Source organism: Chelonoidis abingdonii, chromosome 17 (genome assembly GCF_003597395.2).
Source record: "Chelonoidis abingdonii isolate Lonesome George chromosome 17, CheloAbing_2.0, whole genome shotgun sequence".
Taxonomy (NCBI): domain Eukaryota; kingdom Metazoa; phylum Chordata; order Testudines; family Testudinidae; genus Chelonoidis; species Chelonoidis abingdonii.
Window position 1 is genome coordinate 1,883,301 of NC_133785.1, and position 24,076 is coordinate 1,907,376.

Consider the following 24,076-nt stretch of genomic DNA (forward strand, 5'->3'; position numbering starts at 1 on the left):
TCTTGTTATGCCTTTATCAACAAGGTTTAAAAATCCCTCACTATCCTATCTTTTCCATGTGTAAGTATCTATACACAGGGATCAAATCTCCTCTCAGCCTTTTCTTGGATAAGGTGATAAGTTGTGCTCTTTAAGTCTTACTTCATAAAACTTGTTTTCCAGCCGCTGGATCATTGGTGTGGCCATTCTTTGCCCTCTCTCCAGTATTCCCTCATCCTTCTTGAAGTTTGTGGACACCAGAACTGGACACAATATTCTAGTAGTGGTTGTACCCATGCTGTGTAAAAAGACAAGATTACCTTCCCTGCTTCTACTTATTATTCCCCTTTTCATACAATCAAGGATTGCATTAGTCCTTTTTGCCACAGCACTGCACCGAGAGCTCATATTGAGGACTTATTAACTATAATTAATTAATTAAATAAATTATATTCTTATATACTCAAGTTGATAACATTGAAAATGAAACTACTTTGACCTTATTAAAATGAAAATATTTTGATAAGGTTGAATCAAAATGTTTCTGTTTTTCTAGTTTTGCAATACATTTCAAATTTTCTATTTTTTTTGATTTATTATTATTCCAATTTAAAATCTTTCTGGTTCTGACCAACTCTACACTGGAGGTGGGTTCATTTCAGTGGCAGGTAACATGATTCCAGAATATTGTTTGGTAAGGCACTGTGGAATACCTCAGGATGAAAGTTATAAAATAAATGTAAGTTGTTACTAATACTTGATCATATTTTCCCCATAACTTCGGTAGTCATGAGCTAGTGATCCACATTTTTACATTTTAGTTTGATATCATATATTCTTTACCTGCCTTTCCACAGGCTTGTTGAGAGCTTTAATTCATTAACATTTATGAAATGCTTGGAAAACTGCATACTAAAGGCTGTACTGTTCTAATGAGACCTGCTAATGATGATGGAGGATTCCAGTTGTCACACTTTAGGAACAATGATAGGTAAAAGCATCAGAATTGTATATGGGTCATAAAAGAGACAAATTTAAATCAAGGAGGAAAGTCAATTATTGTTCCATTACCTGAACAATAGCATTAACCTGAATATACTGCTAGAAGAACTGCAGCCATAAGGTTTAAAAATGAAAAAGTTTTCTACTAAAGTAGGTAAGTTTACAGACAAGGTCTATATTTTTCATTTAAATTCTTTAGGTTCAGAACATCTGCAGTATATTTTACAGCGGCACAATACAAAACAAATGTTGCTTCTCCAATGGATCAGTTGATTTTTGAAATCCGTTTAGGATTAATGCTTAATGTTAATGTAAATATTTGGCATAACTGATATGCCAGACCTAGAAAAGTGCACAATATCATATTTTAATGATAACATTTTGAAAATCATAACATTGGGGAAATGCTGCATGCACTATGTTAGTAAATTTACCAAACTCCTCCTGCACACCAGCTGCAGGAATAGCCCAAACCTCACATTCAGCTATGATCAGACTCATTAAAGCCAAGAGTCTCAAAGAGCTATGGCTTTACTGCACAAAAGATGGGGTTTTTACATCAAGATAGCAGACTCAATGTAAAATTTTAAAGGACATAAACCCAGAGTAAATTTACACCTCAGTATAGCTAGTACTTAGAACCCCCATCCAGGGTTTATGTCAGCTAACTACACTGAAGTAAAAATTACCTGTGCCTTGTCTGCACTCTGATTTACGTCGAGGGTATGACTCACAGGGATAAAAAACCTGTGTCTGGTTTGGGTTAACTCAGGTGGCTTGGGCTCTGAGGCTGAAAAATTGCCATGTAGACATTTGGGATTGGCTGGAGTCCCAGCTGTGGGACTCTCCACCCTCGCAGTGTCCCAGAGCTCAGACTCAAGCCCAAGCCCAAACAGCTACACAGAAATTTTTAGCCCCACACTCAAGTCAGCTAACCTGAGCCAGCAGCAGCCACGCCACAAGGCTTTTATCTCCATGTAGATGAACCCTGAGAGAGCTTTCTTAAGTTAGCTATCTCCATGTAAAAACACACTTATCTTTTTTGCAGGGAAGGCAGATCCTCAGCTTTCTACTCCTGAATGACTACTCCACATAATTTAACACTGGAAGCAAATACATATGGGCCAAATTCTCTGCTGCTTTAACTCCAGTAAAGTTGCCCATCAGCAGAGAATTTGACCCAATAAATCGAAGGGAAATCATTATTGTAATATCCTTTGTTTTACTGAAATTCTTATAAATATAGAAAAACAATGAGGAGTCCGGTGGCACCTTAAAGACTAACAGATTTATTTGGGCATAAGCTTTCATGGGTAAAAAACCCACTTCTTCAGATACATCGAGTGAAAGTTACAGATATAGGCATAAATATATATTGGCACATGAAGAGAAGGGAGTTCTCTTACAAGTGGAGAACCAATGTTGAAGGCCAATTCAATCAGGGTGTATCTGGTTCACTCCCAATAATCAATAAGGAGGTGTCAATACCAAGAGAGGGAAAATTGCTTTTGTAGTGAGCCAACCACTCCCAGTCCCTATTCAAGCCCAATTTGATGGCATTAAGTTTGCAAATGAATTGTGGCTCTGCAGTTTCTCTTTGAAATCTGTTTTTGAAGATTTTTTGTTGAAGAATAGCTACTTTAAATCTGTTCTTGAGTGTCCAGGGAGATTGAATTGTTCTCCTACTGGCTTTTGTATGTTACCATTCCTGATATGTGATTTGTGTCCATTTATCCTTTTACATAGAGACTGTCCGATTTGGCCAATGTACATAGCAAAAGGGTATTGCTGGCACATGATGGCATATATCACATTAGTCAATGTGCAGGTGAATGAGCCCCTGATGGTATGGCTGGTGTGGTTGGGTCCTATGATGGTGTTGCTAGAACCCAACCCCATAGGACTGGCCCTGATTTTGAAAATCCTCCTGTATAGAACTCTCAGTGACAACAAATTATATTTAAATTCTGTAAGGACCATGCTGGTCCAAACTTTTTATTTCATTTTATCAATTCCAATTACTCCTTAGAAGATTTCTATTATTTCTTCTAATCTGTGTGAAGGTAAAATACTGAGTTTTGCCAATCTCTGGATTAAGGTTATTCCAGATTTTACAACTGCAATAGGTGTTTTTGAATTATGATCTCTAATTAAAATGAAACCCTCTCTGTTTGTGGATGGACTAGTTCTGACAGAAACTGTTTATGACCAGGAAGAATTCAAACTCAGATGTGTTGAAAACAGGGATGTGATTTGATAGTTAAACGCATCAGGATTACTTTCCTTTTCATGCCTTTGTTCTTTTATTTGTAATTCTCCACTGTTAACATTTGGAAATCACTTAGGGACAGGTTTCAATCAATGCTGACACTGCATTATTTTTCCATTGCTTGAACAAAAAGATTTATTTAAATGTATTGCTGGTAGACCTGTATTTATAACATTTAAAGAAAGACATTTTATACAGGAAAAAGGATCTTACGATCCAGGAAAAATAACAGTGCTGGGTAAAGAAAGATTTCAAGATACTCTGTTTGTAAAGGTAGATTCAGTGTTTTGTTTTTTTAATAAAGGCTGGTGCATCCAATTATGATGGATGACAATGGCTGCTCAGTTTTAGGAATGAAGCAATAGTGCAGAAAACCCTCTCATTTATAAGATAAAGTTAAATAAATTAACTAGCCACATTGCTTATAGATTTATATATTAAACTGCAACTGACATTTCATCCATTTACATCAATTGTTCTAATATTTGGCTGTCATAGTGCTTCTCTTCCGAAGATTTCAACACTTCACATTGGTGGACAAGTATAACTATTCCATTACCCCCAATTGAGAGATGGGTAACAAGACACAGAAAGCTTAAGAGACCACTCAGTTCAGAGCTGGGGATACAGCTTTGGTCTTTCACTTCCCATCTACTGGCTCATGCTTCCTCCTTGATGAAAATGCAATTAGACAGCCAAGTACAAAGCCTTATGCTGAGTTAGCCTACTTCAGTATACTCTACATTCCCATTAGAGATTAAAACATGTTGTCCCATCTTCAGGCTTCCAGATGAGTTTTTAAGTCACAATGATCTCCAAGTCTCTGAACACAAATAATGAAGTAATGGGAAGTAATATAAGAGGAGCCTACAGGAGACTTCCAATAATTTTTCACTGAGAACATGATTTAAAAGAACACTGGCAAAGAAAGTGAGTCATTCTCGTAAGTGGAAAAGTTTGATAGGAATCCAGCTTTACCGTTCGTAATTCAGAGTGTTTTGTCCAGGATCATTCAGAAACAGAAGCTACAGTTCTATTAGTACATTTGCTTTGTCTGGATATGGGAACAATGGGTCACAATAAATATGTACTAAAGAAAGAAAGCCTTTTATCTGGAAAAACAGGTACACATGTTTTATCGACTCTTTTGTTTTAGGGATGCTAAAAATATTCTACACATGAAACAACTGTGTTACTGGCAACAGGAGGAAGAGTTGAGAGATTCCTTGGAGGATTCTATTTTGGTTGTGATATCCAGGGATGTGATGTTGGAACTAGGATCAGTTATTATGCTGACTATAAGATAATATTTATGATCACTAGCAGGATACAGCTGCTTAGAAGGAGTTAATTGTTTACCCCTGCAGATTCAAAGTATCTATTTCTCATTCTACCCAGAAACCAAGCCCCAAATATTTCCATCATTACTCATCACAAATTGAAGGGAATGAAATTTAAAACTATAGAACATGTTGCACATTTAGACAAATGTTGCACTCCCCATCACTTCTGTCTGGTAAAATTAATACTAAAGAAATATTTTGATAATCAGGTTATACTTTTGAATCTTAACTTGTTCTGCAATTAGAGCTTCAGCATCTGTCCTCGTGGCCTAGTACAAATGTATTTTGGCATCTCTCTCCTGTTTCTCTAAGTAGGAGGATCAGGATAGAAACCCTTGAAATTGTGTGGGGTAGTTGCCTCCCTTAGTAGCTTGCACAGAAGGTAAAAGATGGGGAGTGTAGGAGATTATGTTAATTGGCCACTAAAGATCCAGGGACAGGCCACCAGAAGGAAGCTGGCTGTGATGATAGCCCAATGGGCCTGCAAATATCCACCTGTGCTGACTTCCTCCTTGCAGATTCACAAGGATTGTGTCTCAAACCAAGGCTTACACTGATGCTAAAGATATATTCTGTAGCTATTCTGCCTTGGGGTTGTCTGTATTAGGAATAAAATTGTACAGTCAACATTTTAAATAAAACATAACGCCCAAAAGAATCTTAGTACAGGGCTGTGAACACAAATTGTTGATCTCTGAGAAGGAGAATAAAACTGTATTACTTAGTATGAACTAGGGCTCTCAGTGATACAAAGTCATTAAAACACATCTTAAAAGGAGATTGTAAAATGAGTAAGCCACACAATTTAGCTAAGGGCTCCCCAGATGTGATTCTCTGTAATACATCAAAGAGGAAAGTACACAAAACAACAAACAGCTGAATTGTGTAGTCCCTAACAGTAAGGGAGCTGCACATCTATAAACCTGTCACACACATTTCAATGGATTATGCTTTTGGTTTCCGCATGCGTGCTGGACATTTTGACCTAATGAATAAGTGTCAAAACACAAAATCCCTCATCTACCAGTGACTGTTAACATTTAAATAGTTCAAGTTAAATGTAATTTGAGACCACTCTGGTTCATCTATTTACACATTTATTGCTCACAGAACATCCACACCACTTATTAATCAGGGAACTGTTAGTTAAAAAATCAGCCTTCAGCTTACTACACAGCAACAGCCATCAGTTAATTCTGGCAGTTTTTCTTCAGAAGTTTTTGAAAGCCATTCAGGAAATGGTCCTGAAGCATCACTGAGATGAACTTTCCACATGGTGGTGAGACATTTCTTCATTCTCCAGTCATGGTTATAAATGTGATGAGCTGGAAACTGGTTTCCTGTAAGTTAAAGCTCTCTAATCTTCAAAGCATCGGGGCACTTTCTGCAACACTAATATTTATTCCTGAGAGGATATCATCCTGTTAGAGCAGTTTCCATGTCTCAGCCATACAGAGATGGTGTAGAGCTGCCACATGCTCAGTAAGCAGAGACCATTCAACTTTTTTTTTTTTTTTTTGAAACAGACAGCAAAATCCTGGCTAAGCTCACCAAGAGTGTGCCAGGATAGAGGAAAGGTGGAGCAGAACAATAGCAATTAAGATCTGGCACAGAGCAGGTTGCCTCAGAGGTGCGTGGGATCACTATTCTCTGCAGCACTATCTCATCTACTCCTCCTCTCTAGCACTTGCTATCCACTATAGCCTGTGCCCAGAAAGCTTGGCCTCAAGCCATTGACTCACACCCCCTTGAGGCCATGGGGTTGTGTGGAGGTACATCAGCCAGTCCCCTCCTAAAACTCAAGAGTGTATCCTCCTTCACTCCTGAACAGGGGCAGAGGGACAAAGAGGCTCCCTATACCCTCCCAGTGCCGTCATGCAATGCATTGCATGGATTTTACACACTAGCAAGAGTCATACAGCAGTAGCACTCTAAAGAGGGTTTGCACATGCACACTGTAGGACAAGTATGCACAATTTTCTGTATTGCATAGGGCACGGGTGGCCAAACTGAGCCTGAGAGAGCCAAATTTACCAATGTGCACTGCCAAAGAGTCACAGTAATATGTAATGATTATATACTGTGACAAAGTTCCTCCTCTACCTTGGTGGGTCCTGCGCTTATTGGCAGGTTTGCTCACCTCAGTGATCTTCCCCTCTGGTGGAACCCACAGTCTGGGCCAACTCCTCCTGTGTCTGATCAGGAGTTGGGAGGTTTGGGAGGAACCCAGACCCGCCCTCTACTCCGGGTTCCAGCCCAGGGCCCTGTGGATTGCAGCTGTCTATAGTGCCTCCTGTAACAGCTGCATAACAACTACAACTCCCTGGGCTGCTTCCCCATGGCCTCCTCCAAACACCTTCTTTATCCTCACCACAGGACCTTCCTCCTGGTGTCTGATAATGCTTGATTGTCTGATAACTCCTCAATCCTCCAGTAGCACACCCTCTCAGTCTCAGCTTCTTGCTCCCAGCTCCTCTCACACACTTCCTCTCCTCTGGCTCCTCCCCACCTGACTGGAGTGAGTTCCTTTTTAAACCCAGGTGCCCTGATTAGCCTGCCTTGATTGGCTGCAAGTGTTCTAACCAATGTAGCTACCTCTGCTGCCTTCTAGAAAGATCTTAATTGGCCCCAGGTGCCTTGATTAACCTGGAGCAACTGCCATTTGGTTACTATGGTACTAGGAATTTGTTTAGCCTGGGGCTAACATACCTGTTCCTCAGTACTTTACTGTAGCCATCTGGCCTTGCCCCATCACAATACATATATCTATATGTATGTGTGTGTGTGTGTGTATACACTTCTGGCAATCTTTGCTTTCAACAATTCCCTTGAAGTTTGGTTTGTGTTCAGTGGTGCTCACATGCAGCAGTTCTCTTAAGTGGCTGTCTGTCAAAACAGATTGGTGCTTGGATTTCACATGTTTGAATGTCAAAAAAACAGACTTACAAAGATAGGTCAAGGCAAACATTGAGATTAATTTTAGGGCTTCACCTCTGATGTTAGGGTATTTATCCTTTGGTACAGGTTTCCAGAAAGTAAGGGTCTTCTGAACAGATTTCAATCTGTTGTCTTCCAAAAGTTCTATGATTTCCATCTGGGATGTTGCTTCATCAGTGACTAAAGGGGGCTTCAGACAATTGGCTTCAGCACTAAAAGGGTCAATCAGAAATCTGATCTGAGGTCTTTTCTGCTGCAAGTTTTGGAATCCTTCCTCAAAACTGTCCTTAAGATCTTTAATTATGCTTACATATCTAGTTGTGCTCCATTTTAGGGGTTCTCCTGGATTTTCTTTTGTTCTGGCTTGAAGTTATGACATTGAGGGAAAGTATGTCAGCTCTCCCTCAAGCATTTGTCTGTGAAATGACTGCAGTTTGTTCAGGATCGCAAACACGCCTTGCACTAGATCAGACAGCAATCGGAATTTTCCTTGCAAGTCCACATTTAGTTTATCCAAATGCAGCAGCATGTCTGCAAGAAATGCCACGTTTAGAAGCCATTCAGAATCTGTAGGTTCAGGGTGTATACTGTGCTTTTGCTCCATAACCAATTTTACTAGTTCCAGGAGCTCGAAAAAATAGGAATTAACTTTACCTCTCGAGGGCATTTGAACTGCACAGTGAAATCAGCAGGGAGTCATCTTCATCCAGTTTTCCAAATAGATTTTGAAATTGTCTGTGATTGAGTGCATTTGAGAGAATGAAATTTATAATCATAATGTGCAAGAGAGGTTTCATGATGTGATCAAATTTGAGATTTATATATATCAGTAGCTCCCAAAGAATAATACAGTGAAATGTTCAAAATTTGGGAAAGCTCTTGTCAGATTTACAAAGCCCGACTAATCCATTCACAGATCCCCACATGGATGGAGCCCAATCCATTGCAATGGCAATGAGCCTCTATAAAGGCAAGTGGCTTTTTGCAACTACTAACATCAATACCTTCTTTAGATCTTGTCCACAAGTTCTGTCCTTTAGTGACACGGTATTGAGGAGTTCTTCCATTACAGCACAGTCGTCAGACACAGTGTGGACAAATACCATTAATAAGGTTCCTGTGCATGGCATGACTCATCCAAAGTGATGCTTAAATACTCACACTGCTGAAGCTGTGATTCAATGTCACTGATCAGGTCGGAGATTCTGCATTCTATTGTGTGGTGTGAAAGTTGCAGGCCAGAAATTTTCTTCTGTAGATTCTCGTTCTCTGGAGACAGGATTGAAATAACATTAGTCAGGCATGGTTTTTATAAACTCTCCTTCAGAGTAGGGCTTTTTCACACAGGCAGCGTGCCAGGCCACATAATAGGAGGCTAACGTTACAGTCTGCGATCAGTTAGCAAATCTGGTGAAGAACTTGGCTTCTACATCTGTTTGTTTTTTCAAAGTTTTCAGTTTTAAAGTGTGGCGTTCAGAACCTTGTGGGAATTCTTGAGCCATATGTGCATGGCTAGAAGTGAAATGACGCTGCAAGTTTGAAGATTTGAACTGAGAGACACACGTCTGGCAAAGAAGACACGTGGTCTTACCATTACGTTTAACAAAAAAGTATTTATTCTCCCACTCCTGTTGGAAGCCTTGATTTTCTTTCCTGTTTGCACTTGCCTTCCATTCTTAGATGGTGTAAGAAACATTTTGATTAAACATTTCCACACCAGCTAGTCACCATGTGCTTTATTCAAGGAGACACCAGTGCCGGCCTGGGGGTGCTGGACCCCAGGCTCTGTCTCAGGCCCCGCCCCCCACTCCACCTTTTTCCTCATGTCCCCACCATCTCTTCCCATCCCCTCCCCTAAGCGAGCTGTGTCCTTACTCTCCCATACCCCCAGCCTCCTGTGCATCGCAAACCAGCTGATCGCAATCGGCAGAAAGCACAGAGAGGAGGCACTGGGAGAGGGTGGGGTGAGGCTGCGCACCATGTCCTTGCTCCTCTCCCCCACTCCCCAAGCCTTCTCAATGCCGTGAAACAGCTGATCACGATGGGCAGGAGGAGTAAGGGGAGGGAGGGGCACTGCATGCCACATCCTCCCTCCTCCATCCTTCCCCCCCAGAGTCTCCTGAACACCACAAAACAATTGATCACAGCGGGCAAGAGGCACGGGGGAGGGAGGAGGAGGCGCTGATTGGGGGAGGCCGCCAGTGGGTGGTAGGCGCTGGGGAAGGGAAGAGGGGCTAATGGGGCTGCCTGTGGGTGCTGAGCAACCACCATTTTCCCCCCAGAGTCAGCTCCTAACAGGAGCCACATATTATCTTCTGAAGAGCCACATGTGGCTCCATAGCCACAGGTTGGCCACCCTTGGGGTAGGGCCTACAAGATAGGGGAGGGAGAGTCCATTTCTGACACGAATGCTAAAAGTTAAGAGTAACAAGAAAAAACCTGCCCAATATGCCATTTGACAGCTTACTCATTTTAGTACACTCCCTTTCATTTGATCCAAATCTCAAGACAGATGATGATCTAGGGAAGCAAATGCAATAAATCCAAATTAAATAAAAAAACATTTGTTTTCTTATCTCAGTGAAGTCAATGTATAAGTTCCAATTATCTCTCTCAGCAATGCCAAAAAAGTCTGTAAAATAGACTGAGCCCTTGATCCTTTTAGTTACACATTGCTTTCTAGGCAGCAACCTGGCATACTAGTCTGGCCTGAGGGATGCATGTTCGCTGCTCTGCCCTTCCAGCCAGATCCAGATCCAGCTCATTTCCCATCAATGTATCTTGCCTTTGTTTCTTGGCTCCCAGATTTGCTCAGCCTCTGGTAGGCAGGAGTTCTATGTCAAAGCACACCTACTGATTAAGGAATGATATCAAGAGGCTCTGAAGCAAAGGCTGTCTGCTCCTCCTGAGTTATCAAGATGGTGGCTGATCAGTCCCTTACAGGAGAAAGTTAGAGAGATAAAATGGGGAAAATCTCCACATGCTGTCAAGGAGAGAGAAATAAACTGATATATCAAAAGTCTTGGGAGGTTCTTTTAGACTTGTTAAAAGACACATTGTGTCAGAAGAGAGAAAAGGGTTGGGGTCTTTCTTCTGCTGGTGCCCTCCAGCTGATTTTTATATACCAAAGAGGGTATACTGTGTGAGAAGTCATGTACCCCAAGCCACTATATTCCATTTGTTTGCTTGAAGGAAGGTGTGTCATGAGTTTCCTCACTAGCTCTATGGGTGCTAACAAGACCCAGAACTGGAGAATTTGTGAGTATTATAAGTCCTCAGCAGCAAGCCAAGCAGTATTTCATGGCAAAATTAAGATTAGTGACAAAGGAAGGCATCCAGAAAAGCCACAAGAGGGCTCCATAGGAAAATCTACTGGAAAATGAACCATTTAGGGTCCTGTTCTCATCAGCAATAATAAATTATAACTTTATATTTATATATAGCATTCTAAGTGCTTTACAGAGTTTAGGGATTACTTCTCCTACCACCCTGACATTCAGGTGCCTCTTAGGATGGAATGTGCCATCCATTCTGCGTCAGTAGATCTTAGGAAGGGATGTGAAAGAGAATGTCATATCTAATTGAAATAATGGGGATTTTAAGTAGGCAGAATGTAGTAACATGGAATATAACTGGAATGCAATAAGAACAGAGAAGCAACATTGTAAATTTTACGTGGAATCTTTTATGCCCACAAATGGCCAGGGATTCAGTTTTTATTTGATGTGAGAACAAGTCAAGTAGCCAGACCAATACAATGAATCAGTAGATTTGCTATGAACCTGCAAAACTCCTATGTGAATTAGGCAGCTTCATTTCAGGCTAGTGAGTATAATATTTTTGAATTGTGCTTATTCCCTTTAAATGACATAGAAATAAAAGCAAAGATGTAGTGGCACTGATGACTCAAGAGACATTATCTGACTTCTGAGATATTATCAGGCTACTACATTAAAATTTAAGAAGCCCATGGAATGACGAAAGCATAGCTTTGTCTAACATATATTTGACTGATAGTGTGCTTCTGGCATTTTGAAAAACAAAGGGAACTTTAAGCTTACTGAAAGATTGTGACCCTCTGACCCAGCAGCACTCATTCACTTTGTAGTGAAAAAATCAAAATTCAGAAAAGAGGCCTTTGGTTCTTGTCCTATGCTGATGTCCAGCATCTTTGAGAAAACACAGTGATCTTACTTCAATCATTTCTGCCAGTGTGAAATATTACAGTTTGTGCTTTAGAAAAAACACTATGGACTCTAATTATGCCATTACATTAAAGCTGCACTCTGAGATAAGATGTTTCTTTCTTCAGACTTGCTCTCCTCTCAAGTGGGATAAAAATAGAACATAATACAAAATATAACACTCAGACATATTCAGAGAAGATTACTCCTATCTTTTGTTTATGTGGTCTCCAATTTCACAAATTTTGTAGCTCAGATGTATAATAACACTTAGCACTTTTTATATAGACCACTGCTTAGCATTCTTGAATATTTTAACTCTGCTGCCACTGAAGGGGATAATAAAATTCCAACTGACTCCAATGGGAGCAGAGTTAGGACAATGGGAAGAGCTTTTTAAAATCCTACCTTTCATCTGTACATCTCCTAGATTCCAAGGACAGAGGGATTTACTCTGATCATCTAGTCAGACCTCCTATACAACACAGGCAGTAGGACTTCCCTGAATTGACTATTTTAACTAGTGGGTCTCTTTTAGACAAACATCCAATCTTGATTTAAAAATTTCCAGTGATGGAGACTCCACCGTAACCCTTGGTAAATTGTTCCAATGGTTAATTGCCCCCACTGCTAAAAATTTGCATCTTATTTCTAGTTTAAATTTGCTATACCTTTCTAAATTGCAGATCCCTCTATTATCAAATTTCAGTTCCCCATGTAGGTACTTGCAGACTGCGATCAAGTCACCCATAGCCCTCTTTTTGATAAGCTAAATAAATTGAGCTTCTTGAGTCTTTGAGGATACATCATTTACATATGTATATTTATATAAATAGCTTTTTACGAAAACATAAAAGTATTATCATCATCTCTCTTTTGCAGATGGGAAAATTTAGGCACATGGAAAATTGACAGGCATAGCTATTCCAGAAAAACTACACTGCCATAACTATTCCAGAATAACTCCTTGGGTGGCCACCTTATTCCAGAATTAAAGTGACATTTTTCCAGAATAACAACTCCACTTTGGAATAGGTATTCCAGATTAACTATGCCAGCCAATTTCCTTCCTGTAGACAAGGCCTACATAATTTCCCCGAGATCACACTTCATTAGCATAGCAGGGGAATAGAACCAAGATGTCACTTCACATAGGTGCATACTGTATACATCAGTCGATCTCCAAAATATATAGATTTTAGCCTTTTAACTGGACTGTCAACTTTTACTACAATGAGATAACAAAAACATTATTATCATTATTACACTGTTTTGTTCTGTGGTCATTGACTCTAAAGTTATTATATCTGAGTTAAAATTTTTGTCAATGTAAACATGATAAGCATCAGTAAGCAAAGCCAGTGGTGAGCAGGGGCTGGTTCATGAGAACCCATTGTTAAATTTAGAAGCCATTTTAGAACCAGTTGTTAAAGGGGTGGGCAAACATCGGCCTGTGGGCCACATCCGGCCCATGGGACCATCCTGTCCGGCCTGCCTGAGCTCCCAGCTGGGGAGGCTCCCCTGGCCCCTCCCCTGCCTTCCCCTCCTCACAGAGCCTCAGCATGCCAAGCCGCCAGCACCAGCACTCTGAATGGCTCTTGGACAGCTCTGTAGCTCCTGCCACTTTGAGCGGCATGGTAAGGGGGTGGGCTGCAAGCTCCAGCGGGCCGCACAGCATCCATACATGTTGCCCTGAGCAGCATGGTAAAGGGGCCGGGCCGGGGCTGGGAGGAGGGGTTGGATGAGAGGCAGGGAGCAGTTGGAGTGGGCGGAGGTTCTGAGGGGGCTGTCAGGGGATGGGGAATGCAGGGGGTTGGGTAGGCGTGGGAGTTCCAGGGGTCTGTCGGGGTGGTGGTGGATGGGGTCTGGGCAGTCAGGGGACAGAGAGCAGGGTGAGTTGAGTAGGGGGTGGGTTTCTGGGGGGCAGTTAGGGTAGGGGGTCTCGGGAGGGGGTGGTCAGGGGACAAGGAGCAGGGGAGCGTTGATGTTGCGGTGTGGAAGGGGGCAGTCGGAGGCAGGACGTGGGTGGGGGTAAGAGGGTGGACAGGCTGTTTTGGAGTGTCAGAACAGATGTTAAGGGTTATGTCTTTACCTGTAAGGGTTTACAAGCCAGGGAATTGGAACACCTGACCAGAGGACCAATCAGGAGACAAGTACTTTTAAATCTGGGTGGAGGGAAGTTTTGTGTGTGTTCTTTGTCCGTTGTGTGTCCTCTTGGGGTCTGAAAGAGACCAGACATTACTACAGGCTCTCTAAGTTTCCTGTCAAATAGTAAGTAAGAACAGGCGGTTTTAGTCTTTTTGATTGTTTTCTCTATTTGCAAATGTGGTCTGGGTGTTAACTTTATATGTGTATTGCTGGGAATATTTGATGTTGTATTGGTACTGGGGAAAAGTTTCTCTCTAGTGTCTGTAAGCTATAGGACCCTGTAATATTTACATCTTGAAGTTACACAGATAATTCTTACTTTTTCCTTTCTTTATAAAGATTTCTTTAAGAGAACCTGATTGATTTTTTTCCTTGTTTTCCCTTGTTTAATCCAGGGGATTGGTTAAATTCACCAGACTGGGGAGGGAGACGGGAGGGGAAGAGGTGGAATCTCTCCTGTTTCCTTGAATCTGTTTGCCTCTTTGTGGAAGGGAAGGGATATGCTTCTCTGTGTTGTGATTTAAAGAGTTTGGATCAGTAGTCCTCAGGTAGCCCAGGGAGGGAAAGTCTGGGAGGGGGAAAGGAGAGGGGAATGGTTTATTTCTCCTTGTTTTAAGAACCCAAGGGATTTGGGTTCTTGGGGTCCCCAGGGAAGGTTGGGGAGATCAGAGTGTCCCAAAACACTATATTTTTGGGTGGTGGCAGTGCTATCATATCTAAGCTGGTAATTAAGCTTAGAGGATTCATGCTAGTATCTCATTTTCTGAACTCTAAGGTTCAGATCTGGGAAGGAATACTATGACAGGGAGGCACAGCCTTCCCTACCCACCGCCCGATACAATTTTGCAACCCCGATGTGCAGGGCCGGCTTTACGAAGTGTGGGGCCCAATTCGGCGGGTCCTTCACTCGCTCTGGTTCTTGGCAGCACTGAAGGACTCGCCACCGAAGTGCAGCCAGAGACCTGGTAGGGAACCGGTTGTTAAGATTTTGGCAGCTCATCACTGAGTACACCCTTTATCCAAAATCTATGTTTTGTAATATCCAGAACATTCAGGAAAATGGGTTGTGGATGAAAGCCTCCTTTTGTTCAACAATTTTCTGCATAAAAGGGTTGTACTGCAATAAAGCTCAGAAATTACTTGTTCTTTGTCAGATATGAACTTCTGCACAATAACACAGTTCATAGCAGTAATAAAATTACTACTATAAAAACTGAGAAAATATTAAGGAAAACAATTAGCAACTCACTAAGGAACTTGGCCTCTGGGAGTAAATTGTCACATTATAGGAATTATTAGTAGTCTTCAGTCATCTGTTTTATCATAGAATCATAGAATATCAGGGCTGGAAGAGACTTCTGGGTTGGAAGGGATCCAATGTCCTGTCTTTGTACAGTACATCATAATACTGTAAAATTGAGAGGGAGGTCCCCCAAAAAATCCCATAATGAACAAGTATGGAATAATGTGTCCATAAGGGCAGTCACTTCCTAACCCCAGATAAATACTAGTTGGCATGCAATCAGCATACTTTTTGTACTGTTTAATGCAAGTTAGGGATATTCTTAATATCCATATCAATGCTCAATTCTTCTTTTGAAACCTGTTGACTTCTTGCCCTCCATGATATCTTGTGGCAGTGAATTTAATCATAGAATCATACAATATAAGGGTTGGAAGAGACCTCAGGAGGTCATCTAGTCCAATCCCCTGCTCAAAGCAGGACCAATCCCCAACTAAATCATCCCAGGCTGGGTTTTGTTAAGCCTGACCTTAAAAACCTCTAAGGAAGGAGATTCCACTACCTCCCTGAGTAACCCTTTCCAGTGCTTCACCACCCCCCCTAGTGAAAAAAAGGTTTCTAATATCCAACCTAAAACTCCCCCACTGCACCTTGAGACCATTACTCCTTGTTCTGTCATCTGCTACCATTGAGAACAGTCTAGATCCATCTTCTTTGGAACCCCCTTTTAGGTAGTTGAAAACAGCTATCAAATCCCCCCTCATTCGTCTCTTCTGCAGACTAAATAATCCCAGTTCGCTCAGCCTTTCCTCATAAATCATGTGCTCCAGCCCCCTAATCATTTCTGTTGCCCTCTGCTGGACTCCTTCAAATTTTTCCACATCCTTCTTGTAGTGTGGGGCCCAAAACTGGACACAGTACTCTAAATGAGGCCTCACCAATGCCGAATATAGGGGAATGATCACATCCCTCGATCTGCTGACAATACTCCTACTTATACAGCTCAAAATGCCATTAGCCTTCTTGGCAATAAGGGCACACTCTTGACTCATATCCATCTTCTTTTCCACTGTAACCCCTAGGTCCCTAGTCTGTAGCAGTGCATGGGATTCCTCTGTCCTAAGTGCAGGACTCTGCATTTGTCCTTGTTGAACCTCGTCAGATTACTTTTGGCCCAATTCTCTAATTTATCTAGGTCCCTCTGTATCCTATCCCTACCTTCCAGCATATCTACCACTCCTCCCAGTTTAGTGTCATCTGCAAACTTGCTGAGGGTGCAATCCACACTATCCTCCAGTTCATTAATGAAGATATTGAACAAACCCGGTCCTGGGACTGACCCTTGGGGCACTCCTCTTTATCTTTCTATTTAGCAAGAAAGTTCTGCTTATGGAATATTTTCTTATTCTCTCTAGTAAGAGAAAAGTCTTTGAACAAACAATGGCACAAATACTTTGGAAGATGCTGAAGGGACTGGAATTCAAAGGAAAGCCCCCTTTTTCCCTCAGAAACAATGTGATGTTTCCTCTCCTCCTTCCTAGTTCAAATGCTTAGAAACAATCAGAGAGGTTTTATTAAATGCTGTTTCAGAGAAACTAGTGAATGAATAAGTTTAAAATGACTCAGATAGACAATATGCAAAAGCATGCAACCAAGGCACTAAGAATAATATAGCTTTTAGATTTTATTATTGGAGTATCTTTTTATTCTTCTTATCAAAGCTGGAAACTGCTCTTTGAAAAAACTCAAACCCTTTATTTTCCTCTTCCTTTCCCATTGTCTGTGTCTGAACTTGCATTAGTGATACAAGTATTTAGAAGACCATTACAGCTCCCCTGTACCCTTACTTGTAGTTCATTAAAACAAAGTCTGTTTGTGTGTGAAGTGAGTGGGACTGAAGGAAAAAGAGCAGAACTTCAGTTTTATATTAGCTTCCATAAGCCCCAGTGGTTCCGTCTCTCTGTATATCATGGTTACCATAGAAGCTGTGGAACAGTGGCTGTACAGTCGTCATCAACAAAGCACTTCAGACAGAAAAATCCTATTCTCGATATCAAACCAAGCTTCACTCAGCAGCACTGAGTTAGTGAGTCTGAATAGAAACCAGGCTCAACCTCACCTCTTTCTTTTTGAGGTGAATGTCATTTAGGTTTCTAAGTAGCTCTTCACACCTGCAGTTAATTGGTGTGGAAAACCTGGATCTCCTCCACTCCATTACATTAGTTTTACATTGTGGCCACTGGAGTTACTCCCAATTCACAGTATGTAGTAAACAAGAAGAGAATCATGCTTTCTCTGCCTGATACCCACAATTCACATTTGTGACTGTGCACATGTCAAAAATAAGATGTCATCCTGGACTCTTAGTTGCTCAGTAGCAAGGCTGCATTTGTATCATAGTTTCTGTGATTTTCATATTTTAAAAAGAAATCGCTAACTTTGGACATGATAGGACCTTGATTGCATGTGATGGGTAGAGAGTCAAACCACATTTCCCAACAGTCACCAAGTTAAACTCTGGGCTACCTGGGAGGCTTGTGGGCCACACTGTGGTGACACAAAGGACCAGGCAATTTAACTCCCAGTGACTAGTTTCACTCCTCAAGGATGGTGAGATTTCCCCCCTCCAATAGTGGAATAAAATGGATTTTGTTTTTAAATAGAAAGGAATTAGTCAGGTAATTGGTATAACTACAGTACTGTGGTCACAACTCTACATTCTCATAGCCTGGTTATCTGCACTAAAATGTTAAAATAATGTTTATATGAAGCCCAAAATGATGCCATTTTGCCAGTGTCTCTTTCAGGTTCCCATGTTTCCTAGCCAATGACAGAAGAGATGGCCACTCTAGCAGTCAGGAGGTTAGAAAGTTCCCCCATGCTGGGGTTTATCAGACCTCAAAGCTGTGTGAGATCAGTGGCTCTTAGAATGGAAAAAAGACCAGTGGCATGTTAAAAGTCCTGAAATGGTTATTTTATGTTCATACCTTAGGCCACGTCTATACGACACGCCGTATCGGCGCGTTACAATCGATTGCTCGGGGATCGATATATCGCGTCTCATCTAGACGCGATATATCGATCCCTGAGCGCGCTTACATCGATTCCGGAACTCCACCAAAACCAACGGAGTTCCGGAATCGACATGGCGAGCCGCGCACATCGATCCCGCGCGGTGAAGACGGGTGAGTACATCGATTTTAGATAATCGATTTCAGCTACGCTATTCTCGTAGCTGAAATTGCGTATCTAAAATAGATTTTCGCGCTTCGTGTAGACCTGGCCTTAGTTGCTTAAGAAACTTCTGCTTCATGATGGGGTTATGTCTTGTGTTGCAGTAGTGATGCTGGACATAAATAGAAAGGACTGGGAAGCCTCATGAGAACTGAGCAAGAATACCAAGATGTTCTTTGGTCCTGTCTTTCATTTAGCACACTGGTGTTAATGTCAGGCACAGTAGGATGGCTATTCAAGATCAATACGTTTAGGTGCTCAGTGTGGAGAAATAGCTAAAAATGTGCTTGGACTGGGAGGGGCAGAAGCTGTAAAATCCAATCCTCTTATTGGAATCAATAAGAACAAATCAAGGGCAGGTCCCCCCTCAAGAAAATGGTTATTTTTAGAGCAGAGAACCCTTTTAGCAAGCAAAAATATATTTGCTGTGTTATATCTAATGTGAGACTATTATTCTTGCATTATGAAATGTTCATGAATGGCTAACCAAGGTCTAGAGTTTGGCTAGTGCTAAGTGCTTGAGGAAGTTAACAACAGGCTTTTCTCATTCAGTTCTGTCCTGCTGAGTGTGTTTATCAGCAAGAACTGAAAAATTAATTGGTTTAATGTATGAAAATGAAATGTAGATTATCATGACCTTATAGGAGGCTGATACCTTCAGAAAGCTAGGTTGAAAAATATTTAAGCTTAGAAAAAATATTATGGGAATTCAATACATGCAGTTACAAAACAAACAAAAAGCCCCCATCTAGACAGTATTTCATGGGCTTGCAGACTAAAAGCAAACCTTCCTGTTCCCTGTTTGGCAGTTCTGAGTTTAGTCTCATAGTTATCAGCATAGACTGCCTCATACCAGTCTGTAATTCAGCCCTCTGCAGAACCTGAGGAATCAGGCTAACCTGGAAGTTGCAGGCAGCACTTAGGATTTTTAAGGGGTGTACATTAGTGTAGTTTCCACATAATGTGATAGGATCCTTAGCCCTGCTCCATCCCCTTTGTGTCACTCTGGTGATTCAAAGGGGCTGTAATGCTGGTCTAAACAGCTGGTGATTTCCCTTGGCATTGAAGAATCCCTGGGTGGCATAAAGCCGAGGTTTGCCACCTCGCTCATTGGCAGCACAGCCCCAGGATGGCTGCTGTAGCCAGGCACAACTTAGTGCAGTCCTGAGGCTGCCCTGAGCCAGCCTGCCCCAAGATCAGGAGAACACATAGGTGATGAAAAAGTACTTTCCCTCCACTCCACATCCTGCCCCAACCATAGCTCGGCTACACTTGTGGATTAGGCCACTATTTAATTTCCTTGAACACCAGTGCAAACCACAAGTGTCATGCTAACTCGAAACAAAGACAAGCTGTTTTTCCTGTGACTGTAACGTTTTGCAGTGCTTGTTATTCCAGAAGATCCTAGAATGCCTTATAGATACCAATAATATCTCTATATATATTTAATCCACTCATAAATTAATCCACTCTTACAACTGAGAAATTAAAATAACTCTTTCTTTTTTTATCCTCCTTCACCCTCAGGTGCATAGGGCATCCACCAGTTTCCACCATTTATTTTGGTCAAGTGCTGGTCTATTCAGGCGTCTGTGTGCCATGCTGATGGATTTCACTTCTTTCTCTATTGTTCTTCATAATGTTTCTCTAGGTCTCCCTCTTTTTCTCTTTCCAAGTGGTGTCCATAGAACCAAATAGTACTAGAGTTTTCTAATTATGCGAAGTTCTCAGGCTAAGAATTGTGTCCCCTTTGGTCACTGACTCATAGTCAGTTTGCTTTAATCTACAAAATGCATATTCAGTTGTTTCAATATAAACGTGTTTGCTTAATTCCATTAGTTTTAGGTCATCTGGAATGTCTTGCCTTGACTATAGAATCATAGAAATACAGGAATGGAAGGAACCTCGAGAAGTCATCAAGTCCAGTGCCCTGTGCTGTAGAAGGACCAAGTAAACCTAGACCATCCCTGACAAGTGTTTGTCTGCCCTGTTTTTAAAAACTTCCAATCATGGGGATTTCACAGCCTTCCTTGGAGGCCTATTCCAGAGTTAACTACCCTTATATATAACCTAAATATCTTTGGCTACCTTCAGTGGATATAAAGAATAATAGACCACAGTCCTTTTTATAAAAGATCTCAACGGATTTGAGGATTATTATTAGGTCCCTTTCAGTCTTCTTTTCTCAAGACTAAACATGTCCAGTTTCTTCAAATTTTCCTAATAGGTCAGTTTTTCTCATTCTTTTTATCATTTGTGTTGCTCTCCTCTGGACTCTCTCCAATTTGGACACATCTTTCCTAAGCATTGGACACAGTACTCCAGCTGAAGCCTCACTGCCAAGTGGAGAGGGACAATTACCTGCATGCCTTACATACAACATTCCTATTAATACATCCCAGAATGATATTAGCCTTTTTGCATCTGCATCCAGGGCCAGTGCAACCATTTAGGCAACCTAGGTGGTCACCTAGGGCCCAGGGCCTGAGGCAAATTGGACCACTTGGGGCCCACCCTCTGGGTGGCCCTGGTCACAGGGACTGCACACAGAAGGACCTGCCTTCTTCAGATTCTTTGAGATCTTGGAAAGTGGGAACGGAACTCTTTGCTACATCCCTGGGAAGAGAAAGGAGAAAATTCATCCTCCCAATGGAATAAGTGGAGAAAAAACTTAGTAAGTACAAACTGGAGCAGTTTCCCATATCCTCCATGGGAATGGAGAAATAGGGGATGTTGAGGCCCTGGGCTTTGTTGTAATTCACTTGAGAGCTAGCTGAAATTTTTCCAAGAGACATTTTTCTTTCAGAAAATGCAAAATCACCAAAATCTAAGAATTCCACAAAAACATATCAATTCTGACAAAATTTTATGTTGAAAAAAAATCTCAAAACATAGCATTTCTATAAAGTTGGACTTTATTAGAATGGAATTTTCATTTCAAAACACCTTTTCATGTTGGCATTTATTTTATTTCCACTTTCAGTGCCAATCACCAATTATAATATTTTATTTTACATTATATCATAATTTTAAAATAATTTTCAACTTTTATTTTGAAATGTAAAAATAAAATAAAATGTAAAAATATAAAACAATTAAAAATATACAAAAATTCAAAATGAAATGTTCTGATTTTATCAAAACATTTCAGTTCACTCAAAACTAATTTTGTTCTCAAATTTCATTTTGTGGGAAATTTTGATTTTTCTTTTCAGTTTGGAACAATTATTTTATTTTATTTTATTTAGAAATGCTGGAATTTCTTGTGGAATTGAAATTCTGAGTTTTGACCGGCTGTAGTTCAGTCACATTGACAGAAATATAATAATATAGAAACAATGAAAGCTGATACTTTAGGCTTGTGATTTTAAATGAATTTATGAGATTTAGGACCCCACTAACTTTCAAAGGGATTTGGGTCTTTAACTCCCTTAGACTTATGCCGGCCTAGTGTGTCTTGCTCACATGTGGAGGGTCAGACTAATCACCATATTTGGGGTCAGGAAGGAATTTTACCCTAGGTCAGATTGGCAGAGACCTTGGTTTTTTGTCTTCCTCTGTAGCATGAGGTATGGCTCACCTGCTAGGATCATCTGGGAATATCTCACCTAAAGAACTCCCTACCACTGCAGCGGCCTCAGGAATTGGTGACACCTTGGTCTCTCCTGTTTTCTACCTGTGGCACATGTTTAGTCTCCTGAGCAATTAAATGCTTTGGTCTAATTAAAGTCTTTGGGCTTAATATAGAAGTATCTGGGTGAAATGTAATGGCCTGTAATATATAGCAAGTCAGACTGTATGATGTGATGGTCCCTTCTGGTCTTAAACTCTATGAAACTATGAGACTCCTTTGAAAATCAATGTCTGAAAGCTCTATTGAGCTCAAAACTCAGATTAAGTACAAAGGAACAAGAATCCTCTTAACTCTCACAGTTTGACTCTTTAGAGCCGAAAGGCACATGCTGTTCTTTTTTCCATTGAAAAAAACAAAAATCATGGAGCAGAGGCCAGTGCCAATATTACCTCACTGCTAAGACTGCAGAAATGGCAGTTTATTGCCCCATTGCTTTGAAGCACTCACACAAAGGGCGTGGTTTGACCAAACAAGGGAACCTGCTTATTAACACCAAGGTTACAAAGATTACAAATGAGGGAATTCTGTGCCTAAAAATTAAAATTTATGCCCACAATATTTTAAAATTCTGCAACATTCTGCATATTTTCTTTGTCAAAATAACACAATCACACAATTTTCAATTACTGTGATAATTTATTTCAAAATACTCATCAGCAAGCATGTCTGTAACAATACGGACAACAAAAAAGATTCAGGAAATGCCTCAGGTCTGGGGCATGCAGGGTCAGCCTGGCAGGATCCAAGCATAGAGAGGCTTAGTGTGGGGGGGGATCTAGGTATGGGTTTAGGGTTCTGTGTGGGGCAATCTGAGTGTGGGCAGCTCATTGGGAGATCCAAGTGTGGCAGGGGATCTGCATGCACATGGGCTTGTTGGGTTCCATGTGCAGGGGGAATGGGACTCCATGGGAGGATTCAGGTGAAGGTGGTTGGGGCTGAGCAGGGAGCTGCAGGAGGGGACTTGGTGAGGTGGGGTCTGGGTGCAGATAATTGGGGCTCAGTGGGTGGGGGTCCAGGTGCGGGGAGTTCGGTGGGGTGTTGTATGGAGCTTCCTGTAGCCAGAAGAGGTTCCCAGAGGTGGGTCTGACCTGGCCTGTACAGGGGAAGAGGAAGCCCTGTTCCCCCTCTCCCTCCTCAGCCCAGCTGGAACTAACAGCTGGAGCCTGGCAACTGTGAAAGGGACAGAAAGAGCCCAGCCCTGCCCCCCAAGGCAGTGATTTTTGTCTCCCCCAGCTGCTCCAGATACCCCCTCCAGGAGAGGTGTGTGAATCAATTTTTCTGCGGGGAGAGTAAAATCTGAGGGGACATTAAGTCTGCAGTTGTGCGGTGGTGCAGAATTCCCCCAGGAGTAAAATATCTGTGCATTAACAGCTCACTGGACCTGAAAAGACAGAAATAGTCCCACCATAAACACCATGCTGATGTTGGTCACACCATCCATCTGCTGCTGCCATTACATTTTCAATCACGTCATCAAATATGACAGTCGTATATATGGCATCATCAAATATGGCAGAGACACATATGACCAAGGGAACCATGAGCAGTGGGATGCTTCACAGTGAGGAGTTAGCACACCTCAGAGCAGTTTTGAAAGCCCAGTTTACCTTATGAATATCTGTAAATGTTTCTGGTTTTTGTATATTTAATTCTTAACAACAATGTATCTAAAAACTAAGTAGGCAAAGTCATGCCTGCATATCAGTGCCCAATTTGAGACACCCTACAAAAATTTGTTCCAAGCCTCACATTCTGGCTCAGTACACTCGTGTAAACTGACTTCAGTGGAGCTACTCTGGATTCATGCCTGCATAAAAAGGATCAAAATGTAACCTGAAGGACCTAGTGCCTCTACATAGCCATTCAGGGATAGAAGGACGAGCAAGAAAGCTCTCCCACTTTGTGTGGCTGCTCAGGGGGCTGCTACAACAGTAGTCCCTGCATCAAGGCCCTGCACCCAGTCTCTACCAGCCCATAAAGAGGGACTAGAGGAGGGGTTGGCAACCTATGGCACACATGCCAAAAGCAGCACGCGAGATGTTTTTGAGTGGCACTCACACTGCCTGGTCCTGGCCGCTGGTCTTGGGGCTCTGCTGCTGGCCT

At 41.5% G+C, this 24,076-nt stretch overlaps 1 protein-coding gene across 1 annotated transcript in view; it reads left to right on the top strand.

Annotated features, from left to right (window-relative positions):
- The first annotated feature begins 615 nt into the window (after nt 1-615).
- The window catches only part of HRH1 (histamine receptor H1), a 97,557-nt gene continuing 74,096 nt past the window's right edge, over nt 616-24,076 (top strand). Inside the window, exon 1 of the mRNA XM_032773130.2 lies at nt 616-718. The gene's annotated coding sequence lies outside the window, so the exon portion shown is untranslated. The remainder of the gene's footprint in view (nt 719-24,076) is intronic.